Here is a 23,383-nt window from a genome sequence, read left to right on the forward strand (position 1 = left end):
TTGAGGTCTTAGTCATGAATTTTTTGCCTAAATAATGTCCAGATGAATTTCCCCTAGGTTGTTTCCTGGTATTTTTATGGTCTTAGGTCTTATACTCAGCTCCTCAATGCACTGTGAGTTGGTTTTTGTATGTAGTAAGAGATAAGGACCCTGTTTCATCATTCTCCCGCCGTGGCTGTCCAATTTTCCCAGCACCGTTTATTGAAGAAGGTGCCTTTTCCCACTGTGGGTTCCTGTCCACTTTGTCACAGATCAGTTGGCTGTAGACATGTGGCTTTATTTCAAGGTTCTCTATTCCGTTCCACTGATCTGTTTGTTTTTATACAACTACCACACTGTCTTAGTTACTATATAGCCTTATAGTATGATTTGAAGTCGGGTAACGTGATGCCTCAAGCTTTGTTCTTTTTGCTTAGGATGGCTTGGGGTGTTTGGGCTCTTTTTTGGTTCCATATGAATTTTAGAATTGCTTTGTCTAATGCTATGGAAAAACCGACATTGATACTTTCACAGGGACTGTACTGAATTGCAGCTTCCTTTGGGGAGTGTGGTCATTTTAATAGTATTATTCTCCTGATCCATGAGCACAGGATGTTTTTCCATTTGTTCATGTCATTACAGTTTCTTTCACAGTGTTCTGCAGTTTTCTTTAAGATCTTTCACCTCGGATGTAAGCACTCCAAGTTGTACAAATAATCAACACATCGAATCCCATAATAGCATAAGTGTATTTATGACCTATGTACAAATGACTTAATTTAAAAAAAAAGATCTTTCACCTCCCTAGTTAAATACAGGGTGGCCATAAAATTTGTGTGCAGTTTAAAATAGTGTGCAATTAAATTGCACACTAAGTTGATGGCCACCCTGTATATTCTTAGGGTTTTTTTGTTCATTTGTTTTGTAGCAACTATAAATGGGATTGCCTTCTTGATCTCATTCTCAGCGTGGTCATTGCAGGGGATATTTTTGTACATTAATTTTGTATCCTGAAACTTTATTAAGTTCATTTATCAAATATAAGAGATTTTTGATAGAGTCTTTAGGGTTTTCTAGATATATGATCATATCATCAGCAAACAGAGATAAACTGACTTCCTCTTTTCTAATGTAGATGCCTTGTATTTCCTTCCCCTGCCTAACTGCTCTGGCTAGGACATTTGCAGCATGTGTATATAATAACATATGAATACTATTATATGAAGTTCTTTAGAGTTTAAGTCTACTGAGAAATTTCAGAGAAAAATTCCATACTAGGTGATCCCAGCCAGGGTGATGGCCAGTGTGGGATCTACTGTTACACTAATTTCTTGGCGTGAGGTCTCTGGGGCCATGAAAGTAGTGTAAAAAAGTGCTCCTGTACGCTTGGCACAGGTCCACGGTGAGATAAATTTGAAGATTAACCACCGAGCCCCAGCTAGAACCCAGGTCAAAAGTGACAGACTTTCTAGCATGTTGTTTTTGTGAGAAGCTATGGTGCCCTGTTTCCTAATCAAAGGGCCCTTTTTTCACGGTTTCAGATCCGATCCTCAGCCCACTTAAGTCCCCAGCCTTTGTTCTGTTCTCATACGGTCATTAAAAGGTACACCTCTTATCTAATGAGATGGGCAAATGAGGCCAGGGAAGATGAGGCAGCCAGTGCCGGCATGCTCGCGGGTTACTCAGCTCTCCCTTTATTCACAACCCTAAGGATACCTCTAACTTCTCTCAGCTCTGGTATTCCTGTTGTTTGAGATCAGGAGGATTTTCAGGTTATCTTGTCTACGGGACATCACACAGCAATCACAATAACCTTTGGAAAAGGCTTATCTGGTCCTGTCATTTCCTTGCAGCTTAAAGCCCTCCAAAGAGGCCCTTTGCCCTCAGGATAGAAGCCTGGATTCCTGTTGCAACCTCCCACTGCTCCCCCAACGCCCAGCTCCCGAAGGGTCACCCCTCCACCTCCACTTCACTCTAGCCACAGTCTTTCACACTTGGGTCACTATAGCGCACCAAGCCTCCAAACACCCCACTTGGCAAAAGCTGGGGTCCTCCTCTGATAAATTCTCCCCTTCCACCTCCCTTTTATGCATTTCATACCTACTTATTCCTCAGATGCCCTCACAGGGATCAGCTCCTCAGAGAAGTCTTGTCTGTCCCCAGGGACGAATGTCGGGTGCTCCCCTGCATGTTCTCACAGGCTTCTTCTGTCGCCCTTATCTCAGTTTATGATTAGATACCTAACAGCGTGAACTAAGAGATGTCTGTCTGTCTTTCCCGCAGGCTGTCAGCACTGGAACCTGGGCAGCTGGGTCAGCACCTGGCTTATGGTATCACTTAGAGGGCACTAAAGGAGTACAGATTTCACTAAGATGCAGAAGTTATTATCATGATCCACTGATGAAGGTATGAAGTCCTGGACTAGGGCCTGACAGTGGAAGGAGAAGGAAGGTCTGGGAGGAGAGAGAGTGTGAAGTGTAACTGGCAGCACTTGCTAAGTGGACGGGAGAGTAAGTTTGAAAAGGAGCTACATTTGATTGGAAAACATCAGATGAGTTTTACTTTACCCCTACAAGTACCAAGTCAAGAATATTGAGATAGAAAAGTCCAGTGGTAGTTGGAAATATCAGCATCTTGCTCAGGAGGAGAATAAAGATCTTGGTCGTGGGAACTGGGCTGGGAGCAGGTTCCCTGGATAAGGACGCAGTCTCCAGGGGGAAGCCTGCAGGGACAGAACGGGACAGTGCCCAGGGCTGCATCCTAGGCACAAAGGGAAAGATATAAACAGGGAGCGCGGCAGGTTGGGGAAAGTGGGTCAGGTTTCCAACAAGCAGGATAGGTTTCTAACAGGAGACTTGAGTCTGCAAGGTCAAAGGCTGCAAGTTCACGGAAGAAATATTTCCACAGGTGAAGTCCTGCAGCGAGTGACCTGGACATGCCTCTCTACATTTTCGTGACAATGAGGCATATTTTAAAAATAAACTTCAGAAAGGCAGACAAGGTAGAAGCTTCTACAATTTGGGGTCCTTCTGAACTGTGAAAAACGTCTACTTAATTAAAGTACTCTAAAAGTTCTCAGAGATTAAAAGTACTGCATGAAGAAAGTATTATTTTTTGTGAAATCGTGTTCTGGAATTATCTAGACACGTTGGAATATGTTCTTCTCCCTCACCTCCCATCTCCCACCAAACAACAGCTGTGCTCTGGAAATTGACATATGAGCTGTTTTATTTCTGGTTCACATGCTCACTATTCTAATGTTATTTAGATACCCAATATCTTATATCTTTATCATTTATCTTATATAAATCTTTAAATCATACTTTCTACTAATATAGATCTTAGGAAACCACATGGGGTAACTTTATTTTCTTCCAAAATAACTCTTGTTGTTTGAAGAGTTCGCCCTTGCTTTAACATCATAAAAACGACATTAAGACACCCCCAAATGAAGAACTTTTGTTACCGACATATTAAAAAGGAGACATGCACTTTCTGGTAAGTTTAATACTAAAAATACTGGACTTTTCTGAGTAGAGGGAAAAATTTGTGCTTCAATAGAAAAGTTTGCATTTTTACAGCACGCTCCTCCAGACATTCTGACTCTTTCCATTCATTGCCCTTCTGCTGTTTTACAACTCTGTAAATTCATAGTGATGCAAAATAATTATTATCTATACATGCAAATTCTGTCCACTAGGTTCAACTGAGTTTTCTTCCTTGCTGTGTAAAACCATATTCAGTTAAATATTACGGATCCATACATGTATATGTCCATTGGATTCTCCTTTGAAATCTTTGTAACTTCTTACCAATTTCCTCATTCATAATGAGTTTAATAAAATGTTTCCTGCATGTTTATTTAATATCTTAAAAGGGTCATGGTTAACCACGTTTGAAAATTATTATTTAACGAAGGATGAGAGAACGCGCCCCGTGAATTGGGAGAGACAAGTAACAACTGATCTGTACTTTAGATCACAGCCATGTATAGAAAACGTCAGCTGCTGTCTCAGCCACTTTTGGCGCAGTCTCGGGGGAAGAGTAAAGAACGACTTCTCCCCACAACCCAAACCTCCATTATCCAAACCCCAATCTATATGGGACATCTCAAACGCAATACAAGTACAACTGACCTCACCACACACCTGGCTGGTGACTCAATGAATGATTAAATGAACAAATGACTGAAGCTGAACCACCTACAAAAACTGGGCTTATTTACTCCCTGCCAGGCCCTTCCAGACTGGCTCCAGACCCAGCCCACACTCGCACTCTGAGCTGTAAACGAATCCTTCTCTTGGATCAGGGTCTCCAGAATACCTATTCACAATCCCACACCTCACCTCCTGTCCTCCGCCTTTTTCAGGAAATTCTGTGAGTCGTTATTCTCAAAACCTAAAGCTCACTATTGACATGAGAGTCCATGGTGGGAATCTGATAGCATCAAGGCACAGAGAGATAAGCCAGTCACTTTTTCCAAAGCACCAGTCCAGGGACCTTGAAGATATAACTGGTCAATCAAAGGAAGCCATTCAGACTTGAGGCCTAGTGGGATCAAGTTCACTTATTATTCAGCATTTCTAAGGCCCTCAACATTCATTTCTCAGCATCATTTGCCAGAGAGACAAAAGGCAGCCATTTTGCAGTAAAATAACCCCCATTGTTGGCGATGCTGATCCACTAGTCCTCACTAGTGCCCTCAATGGGATCTACGGGTGCCAAAGCTCCTGACTTGAGAGCCACCAGCCTAGAGGGTGCACCTGCAACTCAGCCAAAAAGAGATAGAGTCAGAAACTCCACGTTTCCCTGAGCACCAGGGACACAGACACATTCAAGTGCTAGTGATAGATGATTCTTACCAACTCATCAGTGCCAGCTTTGAGAACCCCTCTGGGCACACTCAGTAAATCGACTTACAAGTACTTTTCAATTCCTGCAAAGATTCGGACCTGCCATGGCCCACCTGGGCCTCAGTGAGACTGGGTGAGAGGTTTTCCTAATCAACAACCAACCCACCTAAAGAATGGAGAAATGGAGTGTCCTGAAAAGGGCCCAGCCTATGGTCAGAAAAGGGGCCCTGGCCTGAGAGGGGATGGCCATGGGTGGGGGCAGACCCCTCAGAGCAGCCCGTTTCTGGTGGCACCTGGGGGGAGCTCCCCAGCAACCCCCTGTGCTGTCTGCACACATGCCGCAGCCTCCAAGCACTGGCCTCAGCAGGATCACACCCAGAGCAGAAATGCCGCCCAGAAGGAATCTTTGACAGGTGTCAGAAGAGCATGCCCCCCAAACCTCTGGGGACCCCAGGCTCTGTCCTGCCCTTCCAGACGCACTGCCCAGTTCTACTCTGCCCACGTGCACATGGCCCTGGCGGATACAGTTGGCCTGCTCTCTCCAAACCTACTGCAAGGTCCCAGCAGCGCTGGGCAGACCCGTCCAGAATCCAGATTCAGAGCGGCTTATTTACAGGGATGGGTGTGGGGGGAGTGGGCAGTTGTTACAACCAGGCCGGGATGGCCTGGTGCTCAGGGCTTGTGCCCTTCAGATCCCCCTCCCAGCAGTGCCCCACCCCTGCCGCCTCTTCAAGCATTGGCTGCTCACAGCTCTCAGATGCCCTGTCTCCAGGCAAGCTGCCTTGCCTAGGAGGTGACATACATTCCCCTGCCCCCTGCCAGGGACAGCAGGGGCAGCCAGGGGCTAATGGCCAACTGCAGCTGCAAAAGGAGGCCTCTCTGCCCCAAGATGTGACCAACTGTGTCAGGCTGCTGTTCCCCAGAACTCCCTGTGGGATTAGCTAGACCAGGGCCAGAGGCCCCACCCAGCTCAGCCTTCCACACCCTCCAGCCCCAGCCCCCTGCTTGTCCTGTCTCCCTCCCTCAGTTACTCACCCACCCCCAATCAGGCTCTGCCCACCAGAGTCAGGGACACCACAGAGGTTTGTGATTCCTTTCTCACTCCTCCCGAGTGAGAGGCGGGTGAGTTGCCGAGTTGCCGCAGGCGCACCTGCTCTGGCTCCCCAGCTGCCAGAGGCTGTCTGCACCGGCACAGCCCGGCCCACCCAGAGGTGAGTCTTACTATTCCTAGGGCTACTGATAACCCAGAACTTCAAAGTCCCTGAAAGGGGAAATCGGCCTTTGGAATGCAAACATTCATGTCAGAGCCACCTCTGCGTCCGTGGAAGGACTGCGTGGTGTGGAGGCTCTGCACACTAGTCCAAAGTAGCCGGGCTCTGAGATCTACTCCACTGAAGATGGCGATGGCCGGTGAAAATGCCACAAGCCTCCACTCAGCTGCCATTAGATGAACTCAAATGGTCACATCAGTTAATTGTAGTGTGACTCCTTAACGTGCTGACTGGCAGTCATGTGGGTCTCTGATGATTTTCAGGGGGAAACAAAAAGAAATATGGCTTTACGGGTCAACAGAATCTTTCAAGACACTGGACATCTGGAGGAAGCTGTCAGAAGTAGGTATCAGAAACGATCATGTTTATAACCTTGTTAAACTGATCATTTCCGTTAGGCTCCTGTGGTTGGGGACAACCAGAGAGAAGACAGAGGAGACTCAGGACAACCCCAAATCATGCTTCTCATACACCAAAGACCAGGGCACCCTACACGCTCCAGAACTGAGGGGGCGGCATCCCAGCTCCAGGCTCTCCAGTGTTCGAGAAAGGGCTCCATCTGGCCAAAAGGGAGGCACAAAACTCACCCAGGCTACTGCAACATCTGCCTCTGCTTTGAGTGTTCGCTCCTAGCCAAGTTGAGACCTCTCAGGAACCCCTTTTGCATCCAGGGCCCCTGGGCTAGTTTAGCCCAAGCTGCTCCCAGAGCCCCTCCAATTACATCCAGGTGACTTTCCCACAGACGCCTCCAGTCTACCCGGCTCCCAGAGACACAGCCATTGAGAGAGACCCTCGAGGTCCCCTGGCTAGCAGCCCATGTGGAAACAGTCACTATTGGTATGGCCTTGCTTCTAGGAAACTGCCCCAACAGGCTGAAACAGCTGCCACAGTGCCCCGGACAGCAACTCAGGTGGGACGAAGGCAGATGGGTTTTCTAGACCCTGTTCCTCCACTCCAAGCCATGAGATCTCGGGCCAGACCCCAGAACCCTCTGCTCCACCAGGCAGGGCAAGGACAGTGGGACACAGTGGTTGAATGGATCAAATCAATTTGATGAGAAGAGTTCGGTACTTCCCCAGCCCCCTGCAATCCATGCATGTCCAAGCTCCTCCACAACCCCCCAAATGGACTGAGTGGAGGACAGGAGGGAAGGGTCAACCACCCTAGGGACACCATCCTCTAGAGGGCTGACAAATGTCCCGAAGAAGCACCTGTCTCCCCAACAGCGTGGGGTCCCTCCGGCATCCAGCAGGCCCCTTCTATCTCCCCCGTGCAGGTCTTCAGCTGGGAGTAAGCCCCATGCCCCACCTCCCAGCCCACCCACAGGTGACAGCCTCACAGGTGTGGGGAGAAGTTAGAGGGAGGTGATCAGAAAGGAAACACTTTGTCATTTTCACCTGAGGGTGTGGGGCTGTTAAGTCACATGCTGCTTCACACAGGCTTAGCACATTCAGCTACCACTCAGGGTGCACGGGAGAGGCGCCATCGCCAGGCCTGGCCCCAGATGCAGTAATTTTGAGAAGACTATTACTCTGGTTTTTTTTAACTCTGAAGAGCTCCTGTGGTTGTAATCACACGTCCTCTGTTATTATTAGGACTCTCAGCACACTGTGGTTCCCTGACGACACCACTACCTGGGGAGCGGGTCCTCTCCCACACAAGCTGCTGTGTGGGGTGTGGGGTGTGTGGTGGGCAGGGAATAGGATAAAACTCCTTTTGCAGGGAAGGAGAGGAGAGGAGAGGAAGGGCAGTTAACAGTGCTACGTATTACTGCTGCTGTTTCAGCCTCCAGAGGGCGAGGCACTCTGGTGTGGCTTTGGTCTGGCCAGCCCCTCACACACTGCAGGGACCCAGCACCAAAGAACAAGGTGGGGCATGAACACCCCAGTGCTGGCAACCGGCCCCTCCCAGAGGACTGGACTGTCTTCTGGCTGTGGTTTGCAGACGAGGCATTTCAGTCTGACACGTGTGACTTGTAAGTTCCAATGTAATTATTCACTTTGCTGTAAAATTCACGTTACACTTTAAATAGGTACATCCACTTCGGAAAACTGTTTTTAGGATCTACTAAAGTAGATTTCCGCTCTGGAGTTAGACCAAATTGAAATGCACACATGTGATCGAAAACATGTGCAGGAATGTTCTGAGCAGCATGACTCATGACAGGCCGACACTGGAAACCACCCAAGTGTCCATCAGTTCTCATGATAAAACAGTGAACACAGCTAGACACAAGGAGGTGGGAACCTCACACCCCTAACGTTCAGCAGGAGAACGTACGCACAGGCACAGATGACAGTGAAATAGCCCACAAACGGGCAGAACGAATCTATGCTGCTAAACGAGAGGACAGCCGTCCCTGGGGGAGGGGATGACTCTGGATGGACGGGCAGGTGTCAGAGGTGTGGATCCTGCTCTCTTTCTTCATCTGGTGGCTGCTGTTCCGTTTATAAAAATTCATCATGCTAATCGCTTAATGACGATACACTTTTCTGTAGACATACACTAAACAATGAAATTTTAAATAAAGTAACCCAATGAATCATATTCTCTCTATAAAGAAACCATCCTTGTCACTTCCTATTTGGGTTGAAAATAGAAAAGGCAGCAGGAAAATGTGACAACAGTTCAGGCTTCCGTAAAATCCATTAAAAAGTAAAATCAACCAAAGCAAGACTCAGGGCTGGGCTTAAATCGGAAAGCAAGGTGGAGGCCCAGGAGAGCCTCTGGAGAGCCACACACCTCTCCTGCCCAGTCATCCTCTCATCAGGACTGGGCGTGAGCGGGAGCGGGGAGTGGTCTTAACCTGGCTGAACTGCCACACATCAGCGCCCATACCACAAGTGCCCACTGGCACGACACAGGACCAGAGACAGGTGCTATGCAAGGGCAACACGAGACACGTTGACTTTGCAACCCTGCTTCCAGCCTGGCCCTGCCACATTTCAGACGTCTCCAAGCCAACCTGAGCTAGAAAGTGATGTGAATGACATTGAACCAGGAAAGCACAGATTCCTGGGATTTGAAAGGGACCGCACACCAGGCCTTCTCAAAAGGCAATTCTCACGTAATTCCTTCTCAGGATGACTCACAGAGGGCAAAGCAGGTGGGGGCAGGTGTCTGAGGCAGGAGAGGGCAAAGGGTGGGCTGGCCAGCCAAGCCTAGATGCCAGCCGCACCATGGTCACCAGACACTGGCTGGCACCCACCTGCCCAGCAGCACCAGGCCCTGCCATGCATCTCTTATCACTGCAGAAAGAACTTCATCTTGGGAAGGAAAGGAAAATGAAGGGACAGCTCAGCCTGAAACCTGAAGGGTCTCCAAACTCAGCATGTAGAGAATTCCAACTAAAAGGAGCTCCCCAAACGTTGGCTGTGTTGTCATAATTTTGCTTTATCATCATTTCAAGCCAAGTACTATAAAATATTAATGTACAGTAGGACTCCATAGTTGACACCTCCCTACACTGACCTCCTCCTCAAGTTGATCTAATTTTCATAGACCAGACAGGCAGCACACATCTGTGTTAGCTAGCACAGCAGGCCTAATTCCCTAAGTTGGCCACCTCCATGTGTTGACTAGTTCGTTACAGTTCCTTGGGTGGTCAACTCACAGAGGTTCTACTATAATTAATATTACTTTTTAATGTTCAAAGCAGGATTTGGACATGTCTGGAGCCTCAGCAGTTCCTTGGGGAATGACAACCCAGGTAAGAGGAGGGAAACCCTACCAAAAAAAAAAAAAAAGGCCGATTATAAACCTGCAGACAGTAAGCTGTCAAAGGGACCACCAGCCCTGTGGGACACTCCCTTCTACTTCCCCACACACACATCCCTGTCTGTCCAGGGATCTCTGTCACAGCTGCTGACTTTTCACCATGCCTTGGTTCTCATGTTAAGTTTGTTTTTTCCTTCTCTATAAACCTTGTAGGGAGAAAGCCAGAAGCATTCAACGAAATACGGACCTGTCTATCCACCCCCTGGGGAGGGTGGAGACGCCATGCTCCTGCCGGTGTGAGCTGCATGCTTCCCCGGAGCTATCCTGGGGCACTTACCCACCCGGCTCCTAGGAACACCTCCTACAGATGCCCGCGTTGCTTTTTAAGGGCCTGTCACATGCGACATGCGAGTCTTCTATTTACACACACCTGCCTTCCCAACTGGACTCTAGATGCCCCCAAGGCAAGAACTGTGTCTTACTTAGTTCCATCTGCTACCATCAGAGAGCAGCTTCCCAGTAAAAGTCAGTTGAATTACATCGAATTAAATTATGAGTAAGTTAAAAAAGAAAGAGAAAACTTCACCACTAGATAAAGTAAGGAGGGGTCAAGCACATTGGAGTTGAGTTAGAACCTAAAAGAGGGGTTGGGCCAAATGTTTGAGAGCCTGTCATCCTGTGAGCACGCCACAAATACTGAAAGAATGAGGGAGACTGTTTCTTCATTAGGTTTTATGACTTCAACAGCGTTCATTCTGTTAAAGTCATTCATAATCTACATGCACCTGACCCTGAGACCCTGAGCGCAGGCTGCAGGGTTTGGTCCCACTTTGCACGTCACAGTGATATTGGAAAATACAAACAGACACTCAGTAGGAGAGGCACCGGCCACCACCTCAGGGTCACTTCAGGAATCTGGGTCCAGTGTGATGTGCCAGAACAGTGGAGAAAAAGGGCTGGGCACGGGAGGCCAGGTAGCTCAAGGGCCAGAAGGTGCAAGACCAAGATTAAGAATCTAGACCTGAGGGGAGAAGAGGTGGTAGGACAGATGAGGGACGGCTGGGAGAGACACAGCGAAGGAGCAGGTACAGGGGACGCACCTTCCTGGATACTGGCGTGATGAAGACGCAGGACCTGAGGACGCTCAGCCGTGAAAGCTGGCTGAGCAAGCAGGACTGGGCCCTGCTGCAGGACGTAGGTCCGTAAGTTTTATTCTACATCACGGCTGCGCACCTGAGTGAAAATAAATGTTTCCCCTTGTACCTCACAGGGACCCGGAGCCACGCTGGTCCTTTGTACAAACTGGTGAGGACGTCGCCCTCCTGGCCCTGGACAGGTGAGGGACAGTGTCCCTCTGCACTTCCAACAGAGGCAGCTCCTCCTCTGGGCACCTCGTCCCCAGGCCACAGGCTCAACTGCGTTCACAGCGGAGCGAGGGCACGGCAGGCGCCACGGCATTACTCAGCCCTGACCAAGCACGGCTGAGGATGACCAAGCACGGATGATGCAGAGAACAAGCCAGGTGCTGCTTGGATAAAGAACAGTCTGACAGTGGGGAAGGCAAAGCACTCGGCCACGTTTAACGCGGTGTGAGCAGCTTCACAAAGAGGAGCCAAGGGAGGAGGCTTCTAGACTGACGGGCCATATTTAAGGCCAGACACACAGCGAACTTCACACCTCCCTCTCCTGGGGATGGTGCTAAGCGGTATGTGTGTGTGTGCGTGCACACATGTATGCTGCCTGCACACTCTAATAAGCATCTGTGATTATGCACAGTACGGTGATAGTGAAAATCCTTGTACCTTTTCTAAGCTCAGGCCAGGTGCTCTGGGAAGGGTCCCTGAGGGTACGTCCTCAATGCTGGCAACAGAAGGTGGGTGCCCATCTGTCATCACAGAGCTGGGAAACAAAGCCCCGTGAAAAACGTGAAAATCAATGCTATATAACAGAAAAAGCAGCCATATCACACATGCTGTTCCTCCTCCAGCCCCTTCAGAAATCCCCCCTGTCCCCAGCCTTATTTCTTTGGAGCACACCAATGACGGCCGTGATGCTCTGTGCACCTCTCCAGTCGGCTCTCGACAAAGCAGCAGTTGTGCACCAATACAGAAGGGTCTAGATCTTGTCAGTTCTAACACAGCCCATTAGCTCAAAGTACAGTCACTGGAGGAGCAAATCATTCGCCTGAGTGTTTGTTCGTGTGCAGAGGGCAGAACCTCAGCAATAACTTGCACAGGAGCATTGCTGCAGGCTACGTGTGCTGCTGTGGCTGCCCCAGCACTTGTCAAACTTCTCTTTCACATGCAGTAAGTTGAAACCCCATTAAACAAACTTTCCTGAGTCCGGTTCTCAGACACTCCCACTCAGCAGGTGGGGCTGAGACCCAAGACTGCATTTCTAACAAGCTCATGGGGGTCCCAAGGGAGGCTGATCCAAGGATCTCACCTTGAAAAACACTAGTTTATACTATGAGCAAAAATTTATGACATGCAGAAGAAAAACTATCGCGCTTTGCATCTTGATGGCTCTGTGAAACCAATAGAAAATCACATTTACAAAAGTAATTCTCATGAAATAAAAATGAATGATGATTTAGGGCATGCTCAAGAGCAAAACCATATTAGCCCAGCTGTAAATTAGCCTTAGAAGGAAGCATATTTCCAACATCTTTCGGGAAGATAGCAGATGAAAATTAATGGTCAAATTAGAGAGATTTAGTGTCACCAATACAAAGACAATTTAGCCTAAATGCTCACATTTTACAGGTGAGAAAACTGAGAACAAAAGAGAACTCGCAGAAAGTGAGCAGCAGAGGTGAGAGCAGAGCCCTGTCTCTGGATTCCCTGCCCAGAGATCCTTCTGTTCTGGACAATGCTCCTCACACCTGCAAGGCAGGTTTCCCAACCTTGAATGTTTTCATGGCGAAAGCTGTAAAGACGCAGGAGCCTCGTGCAGTTTCAGCATCCCCTGTAGGGGAACAATGCAGATAAGCCCTGCACAATATCAGCACAGAAAAATTCATTCCTGGTGTCTCTTAAATAAACCTTCATTCCGTGCTGACACTCAGAACACCCATCAGAAAAGAGCACACCCAGGCGAGCATTCTTCTCATCTCTCCTCCCTCCTTCTCGCCTTCCTGACCTACTACCCAATGAACTCAGAAAACTTTGGAAAGCAAACCCCAAGGTGAAGGAGCCATCAAGGGCCACTCATGGAACCTCAGAAGCCTCTAGCAGCATCCCTTCCCCTGTAGGACAAGATCTGTCCATTTATGGTTTTCTTGGCTCGAGATTGAAAGATGATGTTCTTGCCATCTTAGGCAAAACAACTGTCCAGATCTGGGAGCAGACATCCTTCTCCCAGCCTTGCAGCCGCTGTGTGCAATTCAGTTCATGCAGCTGGACGGAACAGCCACGGGGCGCTGGGGAGATCCCCTCCCCCACCTCCGGACAGGTCATTTGCTCTTGCGAAATTGAGTCAACGGTTAAAATTTTGTTTTTCCTTCTCATTTTGTTATCGGAGGAACAGTGAGTGTGTAGGAAAACCAAAGTAACTGTCAAGAAGAGAAGATAAGAAAAACAAAACGTCTGTTGAAAAAGTCAAGGTCACAATGTGACGCATTTAAAGGAGATGCTTGGTCTGATACTATTAATCCTCCCACTTCGTGTTCCAAGTTGGTGGTTCCTCCTGGCCTTCACTGTTCCATCCATACTCCGCTTCTGCTTCCACTTGTGGTAGAGGTTTTGGGGATTTCAGATGAAGGGCAATTTTAGGGTAGAAGCACAAGCTGAGGTTGAAGAGATAGGGCCTCTTGGTAAGTTCAAACAGAAATGCAGAAGCTGGGCGGCCCAGTACACGGGGCTCTAGGCAAACGTGAAAGCCACAAGCCTCATCAGCAGCCTCCCCAGTTAGTGCTGCCTGGAGAATGACCACGAACAGCGTTAACTACGAGTTAATGTGATTTACAGCAGCCTCAGGTACAAGGATGTCTAATTAATGGCATTAAAAGATCTCAAATAACCTTTACTATTTTAAAGAACCAACAATAAATAATTATGAGCTACAGAGGATGTCCATAATGATAATCACACACTTTATGGACACCCTGTATATTCAACAGAATGCCAACCAGACTGATAAAGTAACAGTATTTAAAAAAAAAATTATTAAAAATATTTTAAGTCATAAAAATGCAACACAGGCCATCCTTTTTAAAAGTCAAAACTGCGGCATAAAACATTGTTTTTTATATAATGACCACCTCTCTTATGAAAAGGTAATTCTGTATGTGAGGAAAATTTACTACCTACCTTCACACACACACACCACACATAAAATGTATGATGTGACCGAATGTTAGAAAGGAACATGAAAAAGTAATATTTTGATTGTGAAGGTCAGCCTAATTTTAACTCAATTTCTTCTCTCTTTCTGTTATTGCTTACAGAGTGTGCAGTATTAAACCAAAGACGTACATTAGATTCCATTCAGTTAAGTCAACTGGGCAGAAAGTAATAATCAAAAAAATATCTGTTGAGCTTCTCCTCCACGCCAGGCACTCGGTATATACCCGTGAATGCAACAGACCAAGTTCCTGCTCTCAGGAAGCTGACATTATAGTCAGATGAGGGAAACAGCAACAAAACGAGCAGGTAAAAGCATAGCCATCAAATGATGATACGAACACCCACGTGACATGGACACATGGTCAGCCCCAGACATCTGCTCATGCTTCTCAGAGGGTCAGACAGAGCCAGTATTTGAGGCACTCCCTGGGTGCCTGAGTTCCCTACTGCCGGAGTAACAAATCACCATACACTAACCCCAGCCTCAGAGTTCTGGAAGTCAGAATCCAAAAGGGATCTCACTGGGCTACATTCAGCATGTCAGCAGGGCTGGTTCCCTCCAGATGCTCTTGGGAATAACCTGTTTCCTTGTCCAGCTGCCAGAGGCTGCCCCTGTTTCTTGGCTCATGGCCCCTTCCATCCTCAAGCCAGTGACCACAGCACAGTGACCTCCCCTTCTGTCATCACATCCTCTCTCTGGCTCTGATTTCATTGTCACCCTCTTTCCCTTCGAGGACTCGCCCGAGTAATCCAAGGTGCAGTCCCCATCTCAAGATCACCTGACTGGCAACCTTAACTCCATCATCAACTTTAATTTCCCCTGCCAGGTAACAGCAAATTCACACATTCCAGGAGTGAGAACACGGATCTCTTTAACGGGAACATGAGTCTGCCTACCACACTGGGGTACACGTCTTGCTCCCTGGCTGAAATGCTCGGTAACACTTCTGTCCTCAGAGAGGTTTAGCACAGGGTAACCAGCATCAGAGATTTTTTTCTGGGAAAGTATAAATACAAAACTAACCTTGTCCACCTAGGAGACTTTGGGCAAGTCACTTTAACTCAAATGGGGTTAATAATACCTAACGCATGGTTCTGTAGAATAACTATGTAACATTAATTATGTAAAGATGTGTGAACCCCCAAAATGCAAAGACAAGTTAATTAATATTAGATACATTTAGTTGTTCCTGAATCCTTCTATTGATAAACAGAATTTCTTTTTCTTTGTAACAAACTGAAAATTTCAAGCTAAATGTGGAGCAGGCATCCTGGGATACGATGGTGATTAGCCAATGGCATGTGGTTCACCCTTCCCCCATTCCCACTGAAGGAAATGCAGACATGCATAAAAAGAAGGTGAGTGTGGAGGAGCGTCTAGTGCACAGAGTGGGACGTGACAGGTGGATGCTGGGAGGGCACGCCGGTCTCGGGGTGGGACCCCTACCTCAGAAGCATGAAGTTTTAGCTGCTGAAAGGAATTGCTATCAAAGGCATGTCTCCCCATCCGTATGTCTTTCTATGCTCACCATTCAGACAACTCAATTCCTGGAAATGCAACTTACCCAGGCAAAAAGGTAGAAGGATGATGGAGATGAACAGAAAAGAAGAGAGATGGAAAGAATCATGAGAAGGAGATAAACTAGGGTGGTAGTTATTTTTGTTTTGTTTTGTTTTTGAGACAGAGTCTCACTTTGTCACCCTTAGTAGAGTGCTGTAGTATCCTAACTCACAAAAATCTCAAACTCTTGGGCTCTAGCAATTTTCTTCTCTCAGCCTCCCAAGTAGCTGGGCCATAGGCGCCCACCACAATACCCAGCTATTTTTAGAGACAAGGTCTCCCTCTGGCTCAGGTAGGTCTCGAACCTGTACACTCAGGCAATCCACCTGCCTGGGCCTCCCAGAGTGCTGGGATTACAGGTGTAAGCCACTGCTCCTGGCCAGGGTGGTATTTTCTTGTACTATCTCCAGATATAAGAACTAGGAAGAACAATCCACTGATTAAAATTATAATTAACAAAGCTCTCTTTAAATATTTAAACTACCAGAAGCAGGAGCAGGAGATCCCCTCTTAAGCAAGCTAAGGAAAGTTGGCCCGGGACAATGCACATCAACCAGCCTTTCAGCTTCAGTGAAGCTGATAGTAAGTGGACTCACTCTCGGCCAGGTGAGATGGGGAAGGGTGCTGGAGGGACACGAGGGTTTGCTCACAGGCATGCACCTGGCCAGAGCTTTTATTTCAAAAGTGGACAAATCAAAAAAACTTTGAAAATTCTGTGTAACATAAAAAAGAATACTATTCTTTTACAGAGAATCTATATTAGGAAGGATTAAATTTTAGAAAGAATTTCTTCTATAATCTCAATATGTGAACAATCGTGGGATATATGAAAGAAAAACCAATAACTGAAGAGAAAAGCTAAGATTTCCATGGGAATTAGCTACTACAGAAGTGGACAAAATAAGAAATGGTTAAAAAAAATGCAAGCACAAAACACAACTGGGCATAAACAGTCCTCACAGTGCTGAAAAGCAAATAATTAAGGAGGAAAAAAATGTAGAGGCTTGTCTAGAATAAAGAAGAAAAAACAAAAAGATGAAAATTATGGTGGAGAGGATGATAGACATGGAAGATGAACAAATAGCTACCTAAATTATAAACGTTTTTTGTGTTCCATGAGAAATGACTCAAACAACTATTTGAATCATTCAAAAAAACTACTAATACAATTACAAGACTATTTGAAAACTACTAACACTGCATGACATTTTAAAACTTGTATGCTGACTCTAAAGCTACCCTTAAAGTCAAATACATTATTAAGAAAGAATAAAAATAAATTAAAGCACTTAATTCAAGGTACTAGAAAATAGCCGGGCATGGCAGCTCATGCCTGTAATCCCAGCACTCTGGGAGGCCGAGGCAGGTGGATTGCTTGAGCTCAGGAGTTCAAGACCAGCCTGAGTAAGAGTGAGCCCACACCTCTACTAAAGATAGAACAACTAGCCAGGTGTTGTGGTGGGCACCTGTAGTCCCAGCTACTCAGGAGGCTGAGGCAAGAGGATCATTTGAGCCTAAGTGTTGGAGGTTGCTGTGAGCTATGATGCCACAGCATTCTATGTAAGGTAACAGTGAGACACTTTCTCAAAAAAAAAAAGAAAAAAGATATAAAGATATTAGAAAATAAAGGAATCAAGAGAAGGTTTTAAAGAAATATTTAAGTTGTAATCAATGACTCCAAAAAAAGGAGGGAAGCAAAACTGATAAGGAATACAAGAGATAGATCTTCAGAAATTGATAAAATAAACCAGATAGTCAGGTTTGATCAAGGAATAAAAGGGAAAGAAGCATATAAATTACTATTAATAAAGGTTGCATAATCACAATTACAGAACAAAAATAAAAGTAATGCATACTTTTATCCATTTCTAAAATATTTATGAAATGGACACTTCTGTAAGAAAATACAAATTACTAACACAAAGGTATCAATGGGAAGAAACTGATATAAAATTATCCTCAGAGAAGAGTACAGACCAGGCAGCATTCGAAGTATTTTTTCAAATCTTCAAGTTACAGATAATTCTAATGATTCATGAAATATAATTTAACATAGAGTAACATGGAAATCATCGATTCATTTTATTAGTTGGTGTTATCCTAATACCAACAGCTGGAAAAGCAGCATTCTAAGTATTTTTTCAAATTTTCAAGTTACAGATAATTCTAATAATTCATGAAATATTATTTAACATAGAGTAACGTGGAAATCATCAATTCATTTTATTGGTTGGTGTAATCCTAATACCAACAGCTGGAAAACTTATATGTCAATTTCTCTCATGACCATAAAAGCAAAAATTTCACAGAAAGTATCAACAAATAAAAACCCAATGTCATATTAAAAGAAAAAATATGACATGGCTATCTAGAATTTCCTACAGACATGGCTTCAAATAGTTCCCTTCCCTCCCTTTCTCTCTCCTTCTATCTATGTGTGTGATACATTCATATGTATACCTGTAAATATATATTTCTATCAAACATTTTAATAAGTGTTAATAAGGCATTTAATCACATTGGACATCCAAGCAGATTTTTTTAAAAAACATAGAAAACTAGAAATTAAAGGTAACTTCCACAGCACAGCCAAAGGGAACTAACAACAGCCAATAGGCTCCGAGGCCCAGTGGATAAACACATGGACTGCTAATGGTAAAAACTACCGCATGAATCTAAAACATCTCTATCTAATAGCAAATTATTGGAAAATTTAATGGTGGTGGTGTGTACAATAAATTTTTATTATCATTTGTATAACTGAAAAGTTTTAAGATTAAAGCATAAAAAATGTTTAAATATTTTATAATTATTTAATTGTACATTAATATTATGTTAATATTATATATTACTATTAATAATTATTTTAATAATCATTAAATTATAAAAACAATAATTATAATAATTATAAATTATAATAAAATAATAATTTTAATAATATTAATATAATTTAATGATTATTATTAAATAATTAATATTTAATATAATGTTTTATTTTAATAAAACAATAGCAACAATTAAGTAAGTGAACTGCATTCACAAATAAATATTTTAAAAATGCAGAAATAATCATGAATCATGACAGTTTTTTTTTTAAACCTTAGTCAAATGAAGAAGCCCTATATGAATGAGAAGAGTAAACACTATAAAATGTCATTTTCCCACAAATTATTTATAGATGAGTCAAAACTTAGAGGGATTTGGGGAAAATTTAACAAAGATTCTAAAGTTTACCTGGAAAGATAAATGAGTGGTAATAGCAAATGATTTTTTTTCCAAAACAAGAGGGAAGCAAATCTTGCCCTACCAGATAATTAACATGCTAATTAGCTTCATCAATTAATTAATGAGTAAATAGAATGAAATAGATATCACAAAAACTGCCTGCAGTATATAAAAGAATAAGCATGGAATAAAGGTGATACTACAGTCGTGTAAAGGAAAGATTATTCGATAAACAGTGCTGGAATTGACTATTAAATCTGTTCATCTATTTAAATGAAATCTTCATCTCATGCTAAAATAAAGGCCAAATGAAGTAAAGAGTCCATGTTTTTTAAAAAACCACAAGAAAAGCAGGGGAGACATTCTAAATTGTGAAATAAATATATGACTGATTATGGATATAAAACAATGAAACAATGCAAGGAAAAGAGATGTAGTTTTCAATAGGTAACAGTGAAAATCTTTACAGCAAAACAAAAAGTAAAACTTTTGAAATAGAGTGAAATAAAATAAAATATATAAAAAGCTCTTCTAAATCATTAAGAAAAACAATATTATCCCATTATTTAAAAAATAGAGACTGGACATGGAAGAAAAGGAAGGCAATATAAATGTGCAATAAATATTTGTAAAATGTTCAACTTCACTGGAAAAGAAGGTAAACTAAAGTAGTGAGATACCATCTTTCCACAAACTGTATTTCAAATACGTAAGAATAATTCTGGCGGGAGAACACTGAATTGCGCACTCTCCAACACCGCTTTTGGGATTTCACATTTGTTCTAATATGTGTTAACCTCTGCCGTCAGTGCTATGCCCTTTGACATTGAACCAACCTGCAGAAATTGTCAAAGAGTTCTTTCCAAGAACACTCATCACAGTGAAGACATGGAAAATGACAAAATAACTCAAATGGAGGCCTGAATACATAAGTTATAGAAATAATCAAAGGCAGTTAAGATCAGGGAATGTGTAATCAGCCAGCCTGGATTCAAGTTCTACTTGGCCGTTAAGTACCTTGAACAAGTTACTTAAACTCTTCGTGTCTTATTTTCCTTTGCATATAAAGTGGCGATAACAATGGAGTTTTAGTAGAGATTAAAGCAGTCACAGAGGTAAAACACTTAGAACAGTGTCTCGAGTAGCTAAATGCTCAATAAACATCACTTGCTGTGATACTAAGAAAAATACTGTGATTATTACGACCATGAAGACATTAAAAATTAGTGTTTAAGTTTAATGCCATGTATAAATGTCTACAGTAAGTTAAAAAGCAGGACCCACCAATTCTACACAATGTCTTACAGAACATAAAAGAAGGAAAAGCACTTCCTAACACTTTCTGATAGCAAAACCAGACCAAGACAGTTCAAACTAAGAAAATTACATACTCATGTGATTATAGATGCAAAAGTCTTCAACAAAACATGATCAAATCAAACCCAGAAAATATAAAATGAAAAACACACCATGATCAAAGGGCCTTATTCTGTATTCAAAAATCGATCCATGCAATCCACCATATTAACTGTCTAAAGAAGAAAAACCACATAAGCATTGCAGTTGATATAGGAAAAGCATTTCAGGGCCTAAAAGGAACTTGCTCAGCTTGAACAAGGACATCCATGAAAAATCTTCAGCAAACCTCTTACTTACGAGTGAAGGACCAAATGCTTCCCCACTCAGATCAGGGACAAGGCAAGGACGCTCATTAAAACTCAGTTTTGTGCTGAACGTCGTAACCATTTCAATAAAGCAAGAAAAAGAAATCACAAACCCAGAATATGAATGTTTATAGCAACTGTATTCATAATTGCCCCAACTAAAAACAACCCACATGTTCTTCAGTAGGTAAAAGGATGAACAAAGTGTTGTAAATCTGTATAATGGAATTCTACTCAGCCCTAAAAAGGGACGCACTACTGACTCACTGACTGAAAAGAGCCAGCCTCACCAGACTGCAGACTCCAGGACTGCAACTGTATGACACCATCCAAAAGAAAGTATCTCCACAGTGACAGAGAATGGAGCAGGTGTCAGGGACAGAGCAGAGTGTGACCGTAAGGGGTCCCTCAAGGGAGGTTTGGGGAGTGACATATTGCTCTGCATCCAGATTGCCAAACAATGTGACTGTATTTTTGTTTAATTTTAAAAGCAGAATCCAGGACATTACACACAGTGTGATATCAGTCTTCACATGTGTAACGGAGGAAATACACCACCATGTTGGAAAATACTAGAATTGACGGTCTTCATGTCCAGCTTTACTAAAAGCAGGTGCAATGAATTTTCCTCCTACACAGCCTGACAAACACCTGCGACTAGAAACAACTGGAGCCCCACCTCCCACTCACAGGTGGCCTTAACATCAAGCTTGCAGAGCCTGGTTTCCTAAGGTCCTAGGAAACTTTTCTTTCTATGGAAATGATGTTCAAATCACAGCCCAGAACTGGAACAATAGGGATAAAAAGCACTTGAAAACTTGTAAGTTCAGAGACTTCTAACCTGAAGAAGGAAGGACCTCTCATTTTATTTTATTTATTTTTTGCAGTTTTTGTCCAAGGCTGGGTTTGAACCCACCACCTCTGGTATATGAGGCCAGCGCCCTACTCCTTGAGCCACAGGCACTGCCCCAGGACCTTTCATTTTCAAAATGGCCAGTTCTTCTAATGGTCACAAAAGGCAACTACCCAGGTAGAAGAAGGTATAGAGGCAAACTCTGTTCTAAAGCAAGCTAGGAGTATTCTAACAGCCAATGTTTCTGATTAAACAAATCTTTTGCTTGCTACAAAAAGTAGCTTACCCTGAAAATCCCTAATTTTTCCTGGGTACTAATTATACTGAATGTCAAAAAATTCTCAGGGATTCCAGAATTTCAGAAACATTTCAGAATCTGAAATAATTTTACCAAGAATGTATTTACCTTAAATGTATTTCTTTCTTTACTTTCTTCCTTTCCTTTCTTTCTTTCTTTTTTTGAGTCACTCTTGTTGCTCCAAGGTAGAGTGCTGTGCCATCATAGCTCACCGCAACCTCAAACTCTTGAGCTCAAGCCATCCTCTTGTTTCCACTTCCCAAGTAGCTGGGACTACAGGTGCCCGCCACAACACTCTGCTAGTTTTTAGTAGAGATGGGGGTCTCTCTCTTACTCAGGTTGGTCTCCAACTCCCGAGTTCAGGTGATCCACTGGCCATGGCCTCCCAGAGCACTAGGATTGTAGGTGTGAGCCACAGTGCCTGGCCAAATGTATTTTTTAACCTTAACCTTCTGCTGTTTTTTTCTTAAGTATTTTCAAAGAAAGGAGTCAGAAAGACTGGGTTCTGGCCCTAATTAAAATTTTCTTTTACATCGTTTTCCTCAAAGGTAAAATCTTAGGTCTCCAAGAGACTCTCCATGGCTGATACTCTAGGAAACCAGCACTGGTGAATATAGCACCGTGAGAGTCACAGCTACACTGCCTGAATGAACAAACGACTTGAATAAACTATTTTCATGGAGCATTCATTCAGAAATATTGTGTAAATGACAGAAAAAATTCTTCGTCAAAGAAACTATTAACAAGTCATGCATGGCCTTAATCTGGCACTCCGTTCAGGCTGCCATAATAGAGAGCAATTAAGAACAGCCACCACGTCCTAACTTTACTAGTGTAGACTGACCTGGCACTCATTCCCCTCACAAACTTACAAGCAACTCTTTGTATAATGTCCAATATCACTGGGGACAGAATTCTGTTAATTCTTAAAGTTATAATGTTTTAATTCACTTTACTTTTGGAATAGGTGATGAGTTACTTAATTTGACCGCTTCTTTTGCACTAAAGGCACATGGGGTGTGGTACAAAGGATCAACAAGAGGGATCCCTGGGATGTTGGGTCTGTTCAGTATCATGACTGGGATGTGAACATTCAACCCCACACAGGTGATAAAATTGTATATAACCCAGTACACACACGTGCACACACGCACAAATGCTAAAGTAGCCCACCCTTAATCTGTGGTTTCACTTTCTGCACCTTCTGTTACCAGAGGTCAACTGTGGTTCAAAAATATTAAATGGAAAATTATAAAAATAAAGAATTCTTAAATTTTAAGTCACATGCCATTCTGACTAGCATGATAAAAATCTCACATTGTCCTGTTCCATCCCACCCTGTGCATAAATCATCCCTGTGTCCCGTGTCTTCACACTGTCCGCACTATCCCTGTCACTTTATAGAGAGTTCATTTTCAGATCAACTGTCACCGTATTGCCCTGCGCCTACCTGTTCCAGGTGAATAGCAGCAGCCTGACACTACGGCACTTCATCTCGTCCACTACGCCCTCCATCATTTCCCGTCATCACAGGAAGACAGGAAGCTGAGCATGGTACAATAAGGTATTTTAAGAGAAACAGAGAGAACACATCACATAACTTCTCTTACAATATA

At 43.9% G+C, this 23,383-nt stretch overlaps 1 protein-coding gene across 3 annotated transcripts in view; it reads right to left on the reverse strand.

The window, feature by feature from the left end:
* Positions 1-23,383, reverse strand: part of SLC24A3 (solute carrier family 24 member 3) — a 542,017-nt gene that overhangs the window by 507,229 nt on the left and 11,405 nt on the right. The window lies entirely within an intron of this gene.

The sequence above is a fragment of the Nycticebus coucang genome, chromosome 21, assembly GCF_027406575.1.
Source record: "Nycticebus coucang isolate mNycCou1 chromosome 21, mNycCou1.pri, whole genome shotgun sequence".
Lineage (NCBI taxonomy): Eukaryota > Metazoa > Chordata > Mammalia > Primates > Lorisidae > Nycticebus > Nycticebus coucang.